Genomic DNA, 7,133 nt, shown 5'->3' on the forward strand with positions numbered 1-7,133 from the left:
CCCTCCTGAGCCCAGCCCTCCTGAGCCCACCCCTCCTGAGCTCACCCCTCCTGAGCCCACCCCTCCTGAGCTCACCCCTCCTGAGCCCTGCAGCTCCTGTCACCTCTCTGTTAACCATGTGTTTATGATGCTTTGGCCTCTTGAGGCTCTGCTGACCCTAGAAAGGCTGCCTCTCCCCAGTTAGCCAGGTCCTACAGAGAGCAAATGACAGTGCAAGCACCTTTTACATGCAAAGCATTTCAGCCAGAGCTCACACCCCGCCACCCCACTGGACTCCTGGCCACTGTCCCCTTGCCCTCATCACCCCAGGGCCAGGTACCAGACAAGCAGAAACGTTAGATGCCTAGTACCTGCCGAAATTACTCAGACCAGCCAATCCTAAACTTGCTTATGATGCCTTGCCTGTTGCTTTCCACGAAAATCACAATCAAAGCTCCCACCCATGTTTCCCTTTACTCCCTCGGCCTCCTGACCCACCTTGGTGCTTCCCCAGGGACCCCTATGGTGTGGAAGGCCCCAGCTGACTTTTCATTGGCAGTCATCTCTTGATCTGTTGGCCTTGCCGTTCTGAATAATAATGACACCTACATTCTGAAACATCCTCAGAAGGGAAAGCCAAGGCCTTCATGTGATCTTGGCTCTGCTGCCCACTCTGGAAGCCACTGGTCACATGTGGCTATTGAGCATTTGAAATGTGGCTGGTCAAAACTGAGACGTGGTTTGACTGTAAAATACACCCTGGGTTGACCAGGTGTAGTGGCTCACACCTGTAATCCCAGCACTTTGGGAAGCTGAGGCAGACAGATCACAAGGTCAGGAGTTCGAGGCCAGCCTGGCCAACATAGTGAAACCTCATCTCTGCTAAAAATACAAAAAATTAGCCGGACGTGGTGGTGTGTGCACGTAATCCCAGCTACTCGGGAGGCTGAGGCAGGAGAATCATGTGAACCCGGGAGGCAGAGGTTGCAGTGAGCCGAGATTGAGCCATTGAATTCCTGCATGGGTGACAGTGGAAGGCTCTGTCTCAAAAAGTAAATAAATACATACATAAGCACGCTGGATTTTGAAGACTTAACACAAAATAAAAAATAATGCAAAATAGCACATCAATTAGTTTTTATATCAACCACATGTTGAAATAATAATATTCTAGCTATATTGGGTTAAGCAAAACACATTAAAATTAATTTGTTTCCTTGCTTGTTTTTTAGTACAGCTATTAAAAAACTGAAAATGACTCATGTGGCTCCTATTCTTTTTTTGTGAGCCTTACTCTGTCTCCCAGGCTGGAGTTCAATGGTGCGATTTTGGCTCACTGCAACCTCTGCCTCCTGGGTTCAAGCCTTCTCCTGCCTCAGCCTCCTGAGTAGCTTGGACTACAGGCACCTGCCACCATGCCTGGTTAATTTTTTGTATTTTAGTAAAGATGGGGTTTCACCATATTGCCCAGGCTGATCTCAAACTCCTGAGATCAGGCAATCTGCCCATTTCAGCCTCCGAAAGTGCTGGGATTACAGGAACAAGCTGCGTGTCCGACGTCCCATTCTATTTCCACTGGACACTGCTGGTCTAAGCATCCTCCCCGGCTCACCCTGCTGCCTTTCTGTCTCCTCGTCCCTTCTCTGTCTGTCTCACTCCATCTGCTGCACACTGCCTTTGTTGCTGTGCCGTGCATTCCAAGGCAGCTACTGTCTCAGGACCTCTGCATGAGCCCTTCTCTCCAGCTGGAGTGAGCCTCCAGATTCCGGCAAGGCTGGCTGCTTCCCTCCCCTCCTGTCTTCACCGCACAGTCACCTCCTCAGCGAAGCCTGCCCTGGCTTACCACTCTAAAGTGTCCACATCACCCACATTCCTTGCAGTCTCTCTGCTTTATTTTTCATGCTTAATATGTATCTCTAGCTAATATTTGCTCATTTATCAAGCGATCTATGTCTCCACCAGCATGAAAGCTCACAAAGGCAGGGATTTTTGCCTCTTTTGTTCTCTGCTGCATCCTCTGTGCCTAGAAAGAAGAGTGCTTCACACACAGTCACACTCAATAAATATTTGTTGAATGAGTGAATGCAGAATACAGGCTTTTAGCCTCAGGGTGCTCATTTCGAGTAAAAGAAGTCAAATATATGTGACAGATAAAAACAGTGCCAGAGGCATTGGGAAGCAGGTGAGCAGCCTTCAGGGAGTTGGGAACGGGGCCAGTGGAGCAGGACAGCCAAGGCAGAGAGGCCGTCGGACCCACTCCGACCTGCTATGGTCAGCAGAGGTAGGAGGAGGGTGCAGCAGGCTGCAAAGAAGAGACGAGAGCATTTTCATTTTCTTACAGCTTCCCAGAAAGTGTGCGGGACTTGCTTCCTGAACTCAACCCTTGGTACTGTGGCTTGATTCTACGAGTGGGATTTGATGCAATGTTGAAGAATCTGCCCAACTTGCAGGTCAAGTGGCCCAGGGGGTTCCTGTAGAGTCTCAGGCCCCGTACCAGAATGACTGATTAAAATTTGCATTTTAGCCACATTCCTGACAAATCCCATGCACAGTGCATGCCAAATTGTAGTGTGTGCTATCAATAGAGGAACAGAAAGACAAAATGTGGTGTATGCACTCAATGGAATATGATAGAAAATTTTTCTCCTTTTTTTTGTGAGACAGAGCCTTACTTTGTCACCCAGGTTGGAGTGCCATGGTGGGATCACAGCTCACTGCAATCTCGACCTCCCAGGCTCAGACGATCCTCCACCTTAGCCTCCTGAGTAGCTGCGAAGGCAATTCTGCCACACACTAACTTTGATATTGTGCTAAGTGAAATAACCAAATGCAAAGGACAACTTTTGTACATTTTCACTTAGATGTTGGAACTAAGCTGACAAATCCATAGTGACGGAAAGTAGAATGCCGGTTGTCAGGAGCTGGATGGGTTAGGGAGAATGGAGGATTGCTATTTAATGGATTCAGAATTTCGGTCTGGGAGGATGGAAAGAATTCTGTGGTTGGATGGTGGTGATGGCTGCACAACAGTGTGAATGTACTTAATGCCACTGAACTGAACACTTAAAAATGGGTAAGATAGGAAGATTTATGTTATACATACACACACGTGTGCGCACACGTGCGCACGCATGCACACACACACACACACACATTTTTGAGATGGAGTTTCACTTGTTGCCCTGGCTGGAGTGCAATGGTGCAATCTCAGCTCACTGCAACCTCTGCCTCCTGAGTTCAAGCGATTCTCCTGCTTCAGCCTCCCAAGTAGCTGAGATTACAGGTATGCGCCACCATGCCTGGCTAATTTTGTATTTTTAGTAGAAACAGAGTTTCACCACATTGGCCAGCTGATCTTGACTTCCTGACCTCAGGTGATCCACCTGCCTCCCAAAGTGCTGGGATTACAGGTGTGAGCCACCACACCCGGCCATGTTATATATATTTTACCATGATAATAAAAAAAGTGTGCTTACAAGTCCCCTGTGCTGTGGCCTGAGAATCTGCATTGCTGAAAGGTTTCTGAGTGGTGCTGATGCTGCTGGTCCCAGGTCAGTACTTCCACCTCACAGCATCGGGATCCATCGTCAGGCCAAGGTGAAACGTCGTGTCTTCTGTTTCCCCAAGCTCGTTCTTCTCGGTTAATACCAGCTTGGAACATAAACCCCAGGAGCTCCTGCGCTCCACCCTCCACTGGGCGAGTGATGTCTCTTCCTTGAAGGCTCCATTGAGTTAACCTGACTTCAGCAGCACCTCCACCCGGGTGCCCACACAGGGATTTCTCGGCCGCATGAAAGGGAATATTCCCTGAGCAGAGGTTTGCAGAGCTTATGATATAGAATGCTCATACAGGTCAATGAAGAATGAGAAACACCCTAACGTGAAAACGGCTAAGGGGAGTAATAAAGAAGCATTTAATAAAGTAGAAATACAGGCTGGACATAGTGGCTTATGCCTGGAATTCCAGCACTTTGGGAGGTCAAGGTGGGAGGATCACTTGAAGCCAAGAGTTTGAGACCAATAGGGCAACAAAAAGTAAAAAAATAATAATAAAATAAACTTCTTTTCACTTTTTGTAGAGTAAATAATTTTTTTACTCTACAAAAAGTAAAAAATTAGCCAGGCATGATGGCACATGCCTGTAGTCCCAGCTACTCGGGAGGCTGAGGCAGGAGGATCACTTGATCCCAGGAGGTTGAGGCTGCAGTGAGCTATGATTGTGCCACTGCACTTCAGCCTGGGCAGTAGAGTGAGAACTTGCCTCAAAAAAGGAAAAAAGAAAAAGAAAAGAAAAGAAAGATGGCCAAGAAATGTCAAAAATGAAAACTCTAATTAGTAATCAAACATGGAAGAAAATAATAAGAATGCATTTTTTTAATAGAGTGGGTTGGAAAACAAAATGAAAAGAATTGTAACCAGTGCCAACTTCAGTATGAAGAAAATGATGCCAATTCTCAGAATGAACGGACCCTAGATCAGTACATTTGTGGAACGATTTGGTAATATGTATCAAGAGCCTTAAAAAGATACGTACTCTTCAAATAATTCCACTTCCAGCAGTTTGCTCTTTGGAAACAAGCGGACATGCGCACAAAGACACATGCACAAGATTACTCACTGCAATGTTGCTTATAGTCGCAAAAAGAATCTTAGCTTCCTAGTTGGTAAATTTATTATATCTATGTAAAAGAATGTTAGACAGCCATTTTAAATGATTCTGTGGATGACCATTCTGTCTTTACTTATTTGGAATAATTCGCGTTTGAGCTGCAAAAGCAGTTTAAAGAGCCATTTGTTGCCATCTTCATGTCCAGGAGTACCCAATGTTTGGCTCCCACTTAAAAGTAAAAACAGACAGTATTTGGTGTTCTGTTCCTGGATTAATTCTCTTAGGGTAATGTCCTCCAATGGCCTCCATGTGGCTGCATAGGACATGATTTCTTTCTTTCTTTTTTTATGGCTGGATAGTATTCCATGGTGTCTATCCAATCCACCGTTGATGGATTGGAAAAATCCAGTTACAAATGGAGAATAAATCCACCTTTGATGGCATCTACGTTGATCCCATGTCTTTGCTCTTGTGCTGTGATGAACACGCACATACATGTGTCTTTTTGGTAGAACTATGTGTTGTCTTGTACACATATATCTACCTTTAGGGGAGGAAAGGAGGGGAGCAAAGTTTCAAAAACTAACTGTTGGGTACTAAGCTGACTACCTGGGTGACGGAACATTTATAGCCCAAACCTCAGCCACACATGATACACCCAGGTACTGGCACGTGTACCCCTGAATCTAAAATAAAAGTTTAAAAATAAAATAAAATAAACAGAACCATTCATATATATGAATTAAATTTGTTTTAAAAGGATAGATGACACATTTTTACACAGGGAAAAGTCTGGAATCTATGTCACAGTGATTGTCTCTGGGTAGAAAGATTGGGAGATATTTTAGTTATATTTCTGTTTGTTGCTTATCCATATTACCTAATTTTTCTACAGTGATTATGCGTTACTAGAGTTTTGTTGATTTAAAACAATATATCCCACATTGGCTCATGAAAAGAGCATGCAAAAGAAACCATAGTTACCAAGAGGAAATGTGTGTATCAGGCTGAGGTCTTGTGTAACATGGGATCATGCAGGTAAACCAAAAAGGCAATAATTGAACTGAATGGCAAGGGAAGAACCATTCCAGGAAGGAGCAATCACTTTGGAAGCAGAGTCTCCGTGTTTACCAAGCTCCAGGCACCAAACGTGAGCAAGGACTCAGTGAATTTGCAAACAGCACACTGCTGTCGGCAGAAAGCTGGCTTCCCTTCCGCCAATCGCTGCTATCATTTTATCGACACTGGCCAGGCGGCAGCTGCGGGGCTCAGCACTGGACCATGTTCGCTCATCTAACCCCAGTGATAACCCTGAGAGATGGGCACGGTGCCCTGTGGCACGAGCTGGCTAGTGGGTGCCCGAGCCTCTATTTGTTGTTGCTGTTTTAATTTTTTTTAATTGACAAATAAAAAATTGTATATATTTATTGTGTACAACATGCTGTTTTGAAATATGTATGTATTGTGAAATGACTAACTAGAGCTCATGTACCTATGCGTGATCTCACATGGATTTCATGTTTTCGTTTTGAGAACACAAAATCTACTCTTAGAGATTTTCAAGAATATGATACGTTATTAGCTCTAGTCACCGTGCTGTGCAATAGGTCTCTTGAAATTACTCCTCCAAAGTGAACTGAAATGTTGTACTCTTTGACCAATATCTCTCCCACCCTTGACCCACCGCCTCTAGTAACCACTGCTCTACTCTCTCCTTTTACCAATTCCATTTTTTAAAACTCCACATAAGTGAGATTATGTGGTATTTGTTTCTATTCCTGGCTTATTTCACTTAGCGTGATGTCCTTCAGGTTCATCTATGTTGTCACAAATAGCAGGATTTCCTTTTTTTTTTTTTTTTTTAAAGACTAAGTTGCTGAGCACCATGGCTCACACTTGTAATCACAGCACTTTGGGAAGTTGAGGCAGATGGATCACTTGAGGTCAGGAGTTCGAGACCAGCCTGGCCAACAAGGTGAAACCCTATCTCTACTAAAAATGCAAAATTAGCCGGGTGTGGTGGTGCATGCCTGTAATCCCAGCTACTTGGGAGGCTGAGGCCGGAGAATTACTTGAACCCAGGAAGTAGAGGCTGCAGTGAGCTGGGATCGTGTCATTGGACTCCAGCCTAGGCAACAAGAGCAAAACTCTGCCTAAAACAAAACAAAACAAAACAAAAAAACAACTCTCTTGTGCATATACCTTTATTTATCCATTTGTCTGCAGATGGACCCTTAGGTTGATTTCCTATCGCAGTCATGGTGAACAGTGCCGCAGTGAGTATGGACATGCAGAAAGCTTTTTTACAAACTGATTTTCCTTTGCTTTGGGTATACTGTTTACTCAGTAAAGGGATTGCTAGATCAGAAGCCTGAATTTGAATCTTGTCTTCCTGATTGCAAAGCCCTCCTCTCCCCAAGACCCTTCACTCCCTCTCCTACCTCCCTGTGTGAGCAGAGCCTCCTCAAATAAGAGAGGGGCACCTTCTCCTGGCAACAGGCACACAACAGGACACCAACCCTTCCAGACCCTTTGTCCCTTTGCC

At 45.0% G+C, this 7,133-nt stretch overlaps 1 long non-coding RNA gene across 1 annotated transcript in view; it reads right to left on the reverse strand.

Annotated features, from left to right (window-relative positions):
• LOC119472530 overlaps positions 1-1,714 on the reverse strand; it is a 6,443-nt gene extending 4,729 nt beyond the window's left edge. Inside the window, exon 1 of the long non-coding RNA XR_005201678.1 lies at positions 1,592-1,714. This is a non-coding gene — a long non-coding RNA (uncharacterized LOC119472530). The remainder of the gene's footprint in view (positions 1-1,591) is intronic.
• Between the last annotated feature and the right edge of the window lie 5,419 nt (positions 1,715-7,133).

This window comes from Cebus imitator, unplaced genomic scaffold (assembly GCF_001604975.1).
Source record: "Cebus imitator isolate Cc_AM_T3 unplaced genomic scaffold, Cebus_imitator-1.0 Scaffold103, whole genome shotgun sequence".
Lineage (NCBI taxonomy): Eukaryota > Metazoa > Chordata > Mammalia > Primates > Cebidae > Cebus > Cebus imitator.